Below are 10050 nucleotides of genomic sequence, written 5' to 3'. Positions count from 1 at the left end.
CAGCCTCACACCTCTAGTGACCCGCGTTCGATTCTGGGTACTGCCTGTGCAGAGTTTACCAGTTCTCCCTGTGACTGCGTGGGTTTCTGCCGGGTGCTCTGGTTTCCTCCCACAGCCAAAGACTTGCAGGTTGATAGGTAAATTGGCCATTGTAAATTGCCCCTAGTGTAGGTAGGTGGTAGGGGAATTGAGGGGATGTGGTAGGAATATGGGATTAATGTAGGATTAGTATAAATGGGTGGTTGATGGTTGGTACAGACTCGGTGGGCTGGAAGGACCTGTTTCAGTACTGTATCTCTAAATAAATAAATAAGAAGGCTGGGGTAGTAAACCTGGACAGTAAATCCGGAGTGGAGTCCTGGAGGCGGTTACCTGTGACTTATCAGGCAGTTTTCCAGCAACTCCTACAACAGAACTGGTAACAAACAGTACTGTTTTTTCCTTTCCTTTGGACAATACGAGCAATGCTGAGAGGGGGTCCTGATGCTCAGGGTCTCCATACTGTTTGCCCAGGCCTGTGCCCTAGAGAGCACACTCCAGCTTCGTGGTCAAACATGAGCACAACCCGGGAATAAACAGTTACTGATTATAAGCTCTAATTCAATTGGTGTAGAGTATGAGCGCCAGGGGTGACTTCGGACAGTGGGAGAGCTCATAGTGTCTCATTGGATAGCGACCATTCACTCCAAGCTGGGCAGCCCCCAGTCAGTTAGGTGCTGTGAAGCCACGACCTGCTTGCTTCAATGGGTGCTTGGAGCTTAGAGAGTCATCTCTCAACAGGTGGATTGATAATCTATGCACCAAGAAAAACAAACTCAACAAAGAAGACACCAGTCCTTCGCATCACAAGCTGGAATGTAAGGACTATGTGTCCTGGCCTTTCCGACAACCTTCTGCAGGTTGATGACACACACAAGACAGCTGTGATCGACAAGGAACTCACAATGCTCAATGTGGACATTGCTGTGCTGCAAGAAACTAGACTCGTTCAAAGTGGATCCCTCAAAGAGAAACACTACACCTTCTTCTGGCAGGGGAAAGCCCAAGAGGCAACTCGTGAGCATGGCGTGGGTTTCACAGTAAAATACACGCCACTTCAAATGAGTGAACCACCCACAGTAGGCTCAGAGAGACTTCTTACTCTTCACTTGTCAACAAGTGTGGGCCCAGTTAATCTCATGTGCATCTATGTCCCAACACTCACCTCCACCCCAGATGTCAAGGATCAATTCTATGAGACACTTGACACGGCCATCAGTAGAATTCCCAGCACTGAGGGACTGTACCTTCCAGGAGACTTCAACACAAGCTTGGGTACTGACTACACAGCTTTGCCAATGTGCATAGGGCACCAGGGGATTGGCAAGATGAACAAAAATGGACAGAGGTTTTTGGAGCTATGCTGTCACCATGGATTCTGTGTGATGAACAGCTACTTCCAGGTCAAGCTGTGCTACAACGAGTCCTGGAGACATCCGAGATCATGCCATTGGCACCAGCTAGACCTTATCTTCACCAGACATAACACCCTCAGCAGTGTCCTCATCACTCGCAGCTATCACAGCGCTGACTGTGACACTGATCACTCCCTGGTGTGCAACAAGGTCAGGCTTCAGCCAAGGAAGCTTCATCCATCCATGATAAAAGCTCGTCTTCTGATCAACACTTGCCGAACAACTGACCCAGAAAGGACCCAGGAGTTCATCAACATCCTCGATCAGGCTCTTTCAGACAACAATGCTCAAGGCCTCAGTGCAGTGTCAAAGTGGAAACATCTGCACACCACCATCTATAACTCTGCACTCACTGTGTATAGGAAAAGAGATGGGAGGAATGCTGACTGGTTTGAGGCTTTTTGGACTGAAATGGAGTCAGTTACTGTAACTAAGAGGAGAGCCCTCATGAACTACAAACAAGTCCCCAGCAAACAACATCTAAATGCTCTCAGAGCTGCCAGAAACAAGTCTCTGCAGACTGCTCGGCACTGCACCAATCAATACTGGTTAAAACTCTGCTGATGAATCCGGGAATGCTAGAGGGATGTATGAAGGAATTAAGAAAGCAATGGGCCCAGTAGTAACTAAATCAGCACCTTTTGAAGACAAAGAGAGGGGTGATCATCACTGAACCTAACAAGCAGATGGAAAGGTGAGTGGAGCATTATCTTGAACTCGACATAACGGAGAACATTGTCATTGAAGTAGCTCTCAGTTCCATTCAAGACTTCCCTGTCATGGAGGAACTGGACAATGAGCCCTCCATAGTCGAGCTCAACAAGGGCTCAAAACATGTGTGATGCAAACATTGTCACCTTGTACAAAATTAAGGGGGATCGCAGTGACTACAGCAATTATCGGAGCCTGCTACTCAGTTCCACTCACCTGCTCGATCCCTTTCCTCCTGCAAGTTCCTTTGCTTCAGGTATCCATCCAATTTCCTTTTCAAATCATTGATTGTCTCTACTTCTACCACACTCGTGGGTCAGGACATTACCACTCACAGCATAAAAAAATTCCACCTCACCCAAGGGTGGGAAATATTTATATCTTCTATATTTAGCTTATTCCCTATCTCTACAAGAATAGAATGGCAGTCAACATGAAAGGGAACCCAAAAATCTTCGAGCAGTATATAAATAATAAGCAGGTAGTCAGCGGTGAAGTGGGCCCCATTAGGGACAAAGAAGGTAATATATACTTAGAGCTGCAGGGCAATGTTAATCTAGTTAATAAGTACCTTGTATCAATGATCACTAAGGAAGTGGAATTTGACAAAATATCAGGAGAAGTGGAGAGTGTAGAGGCAATGGAGAGGGTACAAATTGAGAGAGGGAGGTACTGAAAAGGCTGGTTATGCTTCAGGAAGATAAATTACCTGGTCCGGATGGCTTTCATCACAGATTGAGAAAGGAAATGTGGATGCAGCTAACAGAAAGGCTTGCTATAATCTTCCAATCTTCCCTGGATACGGGGGAGGTGTCAGAGGATTAAACAGTTGCAAATGTGACACCCTTATTCAAGAAAGGGTGTAAGGAGAGTCCGGCTAACTACAGGCCAGTTAGATTAACAGCAGTGGTGGGTAAGGTTTTAGAAAGAACAATCAGGGAAAAAATCAACAGTCACTTGGAGAGGTTTGAGTTAATTAAGGAGAGTGAGCATGGATTTATAAATGGGAGTTCATGCTTGACTAATCTAACTGCATTTTTTGATGAACTAACAGAGAAGGTTTATGAAGGACATGCAGTGGATGTTGTTTATATGGATTTTAAGAAACGACACATAAAAGGATGATTAACAACATTGAGGTTCATGGAATAGGAGGGTCAGTGTCCAATTGGATAGAGAATTGGCTTAAGGACAGAAAACAGCAAGTCGTAATAAATGATTCATTCTCAGACTGGAAGGTTGTCGACAGTTCTGTTCCCCAAGGGTCACTGCTGGAACCACTGCTTTTTACTTGCGACAGATAAATGACTTGGATCTTGGAATATAGAGTAGAATCTCAAAATATGCCGATAACACCAAACTTGGAGAAGTGGCAAACAGTGAGGATGAAATGAACCACCTGCAACAAGACAGTGATCGGCTAGCAGAATGGGCAGACAGGTGCAGATGGATTTTAATAGTGACTAGTGTGAGGTGATGCATTTTAGCAGAAGGAATAGGGAGAGGCAATATATACTTAATGGCACAGTTCTAAAGAGTGTGCAGGAATAGAGGGACCTGTTCACTGAACAATGAACAACGTGAACAATTACTTCTTGTTGTGTGCTCTCAGATTTGTCACCTTTACTGCACTGGAGTGAGGTGACATCTACTGGCAGGAAGCAAGAACTGCAATCAAGCAGCAGAAATTCCATCGTCTGTCAGGGTGAAAGAAACATTGCAATGTGAGGAAATAGTGAATGGGTTTGATTGGGTTGGTGGAGACATGATTCCACTTGTGGTGGAGTCCAAAGCAAAGGCCAGAAATATAAAATTGTCATTATTAAAAGAAATGAGGAATTCATGATAAATGTATTTCGGTAGTGAGTGGGTGGAATCTAGATAAAATAGAAAGTGAGATTGGGTGGACAGAAGCAGTGTGAAAGGATGGCTCAAACAAAAGGTAAACGCCCTGAAAGGTGAACTCTGTTTCTCTCTCCACAGATGCTGCCAGAGTTTCTGAACATTTCCAACACTTTCTGTTTTTATTTCAGAATTTGCAATATGTTGCTTCGCTCTGAAAAAAAAATGGATGGTCGGCTTTGGCGGCCAGTGAAATTCCACAGGAGCTAAAAGGAAGTTCTGATATCAGTGGCATGTTCATCTAGGGGTATGATCCTTGCTTAGGGTGAGTGATTAATTAATGTGTGAGAGATCCTGGGTTCAAATCCTGGACAAGTCCTTCTTCTTTGGCATTTTTAGTTTAAGGTCATTGATTGGTTTCAGCCTTGCAGAAGGCGGAATTGATTTCCATATGGAGCCTGCTTGAGGACCAGAGAGCTGGATTCAAAGAGCTTGATTAACTAAATGTACAGATAGCCAAGTGGGAATATAAAGTTGTTGCAGTAATTGTGACCTGACTCCAAAAACAACAGGACAGGGTTCTGGACTGGAATGGAATGGAATTCTTCAGTGTTTCTGTTGTTTGGCTTGCATTGACTCATCGATTTTCTTGTTTTTCACTTTGTCGATGCCTTTGAATAATTGTGGATCCTTCTTTAGATTGTCATCTTTCACCAGGTAGTTCTGACCTCTGATGATGATGATCGTAATGAGCTTCAACTCACTGATAGTTTTGGAACTGAACAGATTTCCTTTGCTTGAGTCTACAACATGGAACTCAGTCTGACATGTGGACCCATGGGAGGATTTGAATGCCACCCCTGCGTTGGAGAATCCAGTTGCATCCATCCAATAAGAGACCGAGTAGAAGTGACAGTTCAGTCAGTCAAACATTAAACTTTTAATTTCAGGGTGGTGAGTTTGAGTGCCATTTTGTTTTTCCCCTTTTTAAGGCTTCATTCGCAGAGAGTACAAGGAGTGTTTGAAATGAAATTCAGCAAAAGTATGAGAAAGTCTCACTTTGATTCGGGAATCATATCTCTGCAGCATCTCGCTGTGAAAGATTGAACTACATCTCATTTCATTCCCAGCTCGGGGTCAGTGCGGCTCAGTGGGACTTCTGGCTGTCTCCTGCTTCACAATCCATCAGTGCTGAGAAAGCAATGGGGAATATTATTCACGGCTCTGTAACCTGATGACACTGATTTAAGGTGAATGGCAAAAGAACCAACGGCAACATGAGGAAAAACTTCTTTTGCACAGCGAGTGGTTAAGATCTGATATGCACTGCTTGAGAGTGTGATGGAGGCTCATTCAACCATGGCTTTCAAAATGGTATAAGATAATTATCTGAAGTGGAAAAATTGCATGTTTTCATGGAATACATGAGTCTGTGGCATGAGCTGAGTTGCTCGTGCATAGAAGCAGCACAAGCACAATGACTTCCTTTTGTTCTGTAACTATTCTATGATCTATGATTCTTTTCAGAGTGAAATCAACACTCACATACAAGAAACTGACAGGTACACTGTAAACTTCGCATTACCAGACAAGAAATTGACAGATACAGTGTGAAACCCACAGTCACGTAGCAGCAGTTGGCAGGTAACGTGTAAAAATCTTTCTTTCATATCCCAACTGCAAGGTACAAAGGAAATTAGGTACAAACCCAGGCTCACACTTCAAAGACTGAGAGATACAAAGCAAAACACATACTCACCTACAAGTACAGAGACGAAGACACACTCAGAGGAGGTGCAGATTAAAGACACATGCATGTAACAGAAACTGATAGGGATAGAATCAAACCCTTTCTCACTTCTCAGAAACTGATAGATATAGACAAAAGCTGATGCTCACATCCAAGTTGTTGAAAGATATGTGGTGAAACTCACAGAGCAATAGCAGAAACAAACAAGTACTGAATAATACCCACAGTCACAGACCAAAAACTGAAATATACTGTGTTAAGCACCACTTTCTCACACCAGAAACTCATGGCTGCAAAGTGAAGCTGACTCTATCCTCCCAGGCACTGACAGGTGCAAAAGAAAACACTCACGACGATTCCAGGTCATGAAATCTACGGAATAAAACCTTTCAGCTGAAAGAATAGCATTAATGACAGATGTGATACCCAGAATGCTCAGCGGCCTAGAATCCGCCCTATCTGTGACAGGAGCGGGGCGCGCAGGCGCGGTAGAGAGCTTTGTCAGCAGCAGGAGCTGCGGGTTCGGAGTTGGAGCGGGCTATTCACAAAGTGCGAGAAGACTTTGCGGGCTCACACAACTGGAGCAGGGCCTCAGGGCCACAATAAGATGGAACAATCCCATCTGTATCCCTGCGGATGGCGGTGGTGAAGCTTTTCCCGGTGAGGCTTCCCGAAACGGCGTCTATAAATGGATAAGAATTGGGGACTGGGCAGGGAGCGTCTGTAAATGGATAAGAATTGGGGACTGGGCAGGGAGCTTCTGCAAATGGATAAGAATTGGGGGACTGGGCAGGGAGCGTCTCTAAATGAATAAGATTTGGGTACTGGTCAGGAAGCGTCTGTAAATGGATAAGAATTGGGGACTGGGCAGGGAGTGTCGATAATTGAATAAGAGTTGGAGACTGGGCAGGGAGCGTTTCTAAATGAATAAGATTTGGGGACTGGGCAGGGAGCGTCGATAAATGCTTAAGAATTGGGGACTGGTTCGGGAGCGTTTTTTTATTCGTTCGTGGGATGTGGGCGTCGCTGGCTCGATCTCAGCTCGAGTAACGTGTCCAGTTCTGGGCACCAGGCTTTAGAAAGGACATCAAAGCTTCTGAGACAGTTCAGAGGAGATTTACTAGAATGATACCAGAGATGAGGGGTGTCAGTTCTCTGGACAGGCTGGTGAAGCTGGGATTGTTCTCCTCAGAGTAGAGAAGGTTAAGGGAAGATTTAATAGAGGTGTTCAGAATCATGAAGGATTTTCATAGGGTAGAGAGGGAGAAACTGTTTCCACTGTCCTGGGGGTCAGTAACCAGAGGACACAGATTTAAAATAATTGGCCAAAAATGTCAAGGGGAGGTGAGGAGAGATCTTTTTACCCAGTAACTGATTCGGATTTGGAATGAATTGTCTGACAGGGTGGTGGAAACAGATTCAATTATAACTTTCATAAAGGAATTGGACAAATATTTCAAAGTGAAATTCTTCAGGATTATGGGGAAATAGGCAGGGGGTTGGACTAATTGCATCTTTTTGTCAGAGTCAGCAGAGGCACAATGGGGCCGAATGGCCTCCTTCTGTGCTGTATGATTCTATGAACATAAGAACGAGGAGCCGGAGTCGGCAAGTCAGCCACTCGAGCCTGCTCCGCCGTTCAATACAATCATGGCTGATCTCATCACGGCAGTTCTTGTTTCTTGCCAGTAGATGTCACTTCACTCCATTACAGTGAAGTTTACAAATCTGAGAGAGACACAACAGGAAAGAATTGTTCACATTATAGTGAATGTGTGGGATTTAGAAATACTGGGAGTGGAGACGAGTTATTACTTCTCTGCTCGATCCCCATAGCCCTGTAAAAGTAGTTCCTTCAAGTGCCCATTCAAATTCCTTTTGTAATCCTCGATTGTCTCCATTTCCACCGCCCTCGTGGGCAGCGAGTTGCAGATCATCACCAATCAGTGTAAAAAAGTTCTTGCGCACATTCCTCCTGTATCTCCTGTCCAAAACCTTCAATCTGTGTCCCCTAGTCCTTGTACCAATAGTTAACGGGAACAATGTTTCCTTGCCAATTTATTTAAAACTGTCATAGCCGAAAACACATCTATCAATTCTCCCCTCACTCTCCTTTGATGCAGGTAGAACAACCCTAGCTTTTCCATCCTAACCTTGTAACTAAAATCCTCCATCCCTGGATCCATTCTGGTGAATTTCCTCTGCATCCTCTCAAGGACGCTCACATTCTTTCTTAAGTGTGGTAAGCAAAACTGGAAGCAACACGCCAACTGGGGCCGAACCAGAGCTTTATAATGGTTCAGCATAACTTCCCTGCTTTGTACTCAATGCCTCTTTTTTTCAAGCCCAAGATCCCATATGCTTTGCTAACCACTCTCGCAATATGTCTTGCCACCTTCAAAGATTGATGCACATGAACCCCAAGTCCCTCTATTCCAACACACACTTTAGAACTGTGTCATTAAGTAAATATTGCCTCTCCCTGTTCCTTATGCCAAAATACATCACCTCACACTTGTCACTATTAAATTTCTTCTGCCACCTGTCTGCCCATTCTGCTAGCCTATCATTGTCCTGTTGCAGGCAGTTTATATCATCCTCACTGTTTGCCACTCGTCCAAGTTTTTTGTCATCGGGATATTTTGAGATTCTACTCAATATTCCAAGATCCAAGTCCTTTATCTTTAGCAAAACAAGCAGTGGTTCTAGCACTGACCCTTGGGGAACACCTCTGTCGACTATCCTCCAGTCTGACAAAGAATCATTTCATAAGACTCGCTGTTTTCTGTCCTTAAACCAATTTTCTATCCAATTGGACACTGACCCTCCTATACCACGAACCTCAATTTTGTAAACCCCACTTTTATGTGGTACCTTGTCAAACGCTTCCTTAAAATCCATATAAACAACATCCACTGCATTCCCTTCATCAACCTGCTCTGTTAGTTCATCAAAAAATGCAGTTAGATTAGTCAAGCATGAACTCCCATTTATAAATCCATGCTCACTCTCCTTAATTAACTCGAACCTCTCCAAGTGACTGTTGATTTTTTACCCTGATTATTCTTTCCAAAACCTTACCCACCGCTGCTGTTAATCTAACTAGCCTGTAGTTACCCGGACTGTCCTTACACCCTTTCTTGAATAAGGGTGTCGCATTTGCCACTGTTTAATCCTCTGGCACGTCCCCCGTATCCAGGGAAGATTGGAAGATTGTAGCAAGCCCTTCCGTTATCTGCATCCGCATTTCCTTTCGCAACCTGGGATGTGAGCCATCCGGACCAGGTGATTTATCTTCCCTAAGGACAGCCAGCCTTTTTAGTACCTCCCTCTCTCAATTTGTACCCTCTCCATTGAATCTACTCTCTTCACTTCGACTGATATTTTGTCAAATTCCACTTCCTTAGTGATCACTGATACAAAGTACTCATTAAGTAGATTAACATTGCCCTGCACCTCTAAGCTTATATTATCCTTTTTGTCCCTCATAGGCCCGACTCAACCTCTTACTACCCACTTATCATTTACATGCTGCTCGAAGATTTTTGGGTTTCCTTTCATGTTGACTGTCAGTCTATTCTCAAAGAAAGAGAGAATAAGCAAATAAAGATGATATAAGTATTTCCCATCCTTGATGAGGTGGAATTTTTTATGCTGTGGGTAGTAATGTCTTGGCCCACGAGTGTGGTGGAAGCAGAGACAATCAATGATTTGAAAAGGAAATTAGATGGATACTTGAAGGAAACAAACTTGCAGGAGGAAACGGACCAAGCTGGTGAGTGGAACTGACTAGATTGCTCCGGGGAGAGCCAGCATGGACGTGATAGGCCAAACGACCACCTTCTGTGCTGTAAATGACTCTGTGTTGTTTCTCAAATTCAATCCACTGGTGCTTGGTAAATAATTTCAAAGTAAATTGTGCAACCGGAAAATCAGGACCAAGGCAAGGGACGCATAAGGAAGCAAAATTGCTGAAACCCGGGATTAAACCAGGAACCTTTAGATTTTCAGTCTAACGCTCTCCCAACTGAGCTATTTCAGCCCTACGTTAACAATGGCCTGGTGTCCTTGTTTTGGAAGAATATACATACATTCAAGTTTTCCAAAAAATTAAAGAACACAACATGTGAGTAATATTCCCAATTGCTTTCTCAGTACTGATGGATTGTGAAGCGGGAGACAGCCAGAAGTGCCACTGAGCCGCACAGACCCCGAGCTGAGAATGAAATGAGATCAAATTCAATCTTTCATAGTGAGATGCTGCTGAGAGGTAAGAGTCATGAATCAAAGCGA

The 10050-nt window shown here is 44.0% G+C and overlaps 1 non-coding gene across 1 annotated transcript; it reads right to left on the bottom strand.

Moving 5' to 3' along the window:
* Positions 1-9726: 9726 nt before the first annotated feature.
* Positions 9727-9799, bottom strand: trnaf-gaa (transfer RNA phenylalanine (anticodon GAA)). Its single transcript has one exon. It is a non-coding gene; the product is annotated as a tRNA-Phe (tRNA).
* Between the last annotated feature and the right edge of the window lie 251 nt (positions 9800-10050).

The sequence above is a fragment of the Heterodontus francisci genome, unplaced genomic scaffold (genome assembly GCF_036365525.1).
Source record: "Heterodontus francisci isolate sHetFra1 unplaced genomic scaffold, sHetFra1.hap1 HAP1_SCAFFOLD_59, whole genome shotgun sequence".
Classification (NCBI taxonomy): Eukaryota; Metazoa; Chordata; class Chondrichthyes; order Heterodontiformes; family Heterodontidae; genus Heterodontus; species Heterodontus francisci.
The sequence above is the reverse complement of the archived record's forward strand: the minus strand, read 5'-3'. Positions and strand labels throughout refer to the sequence as shown.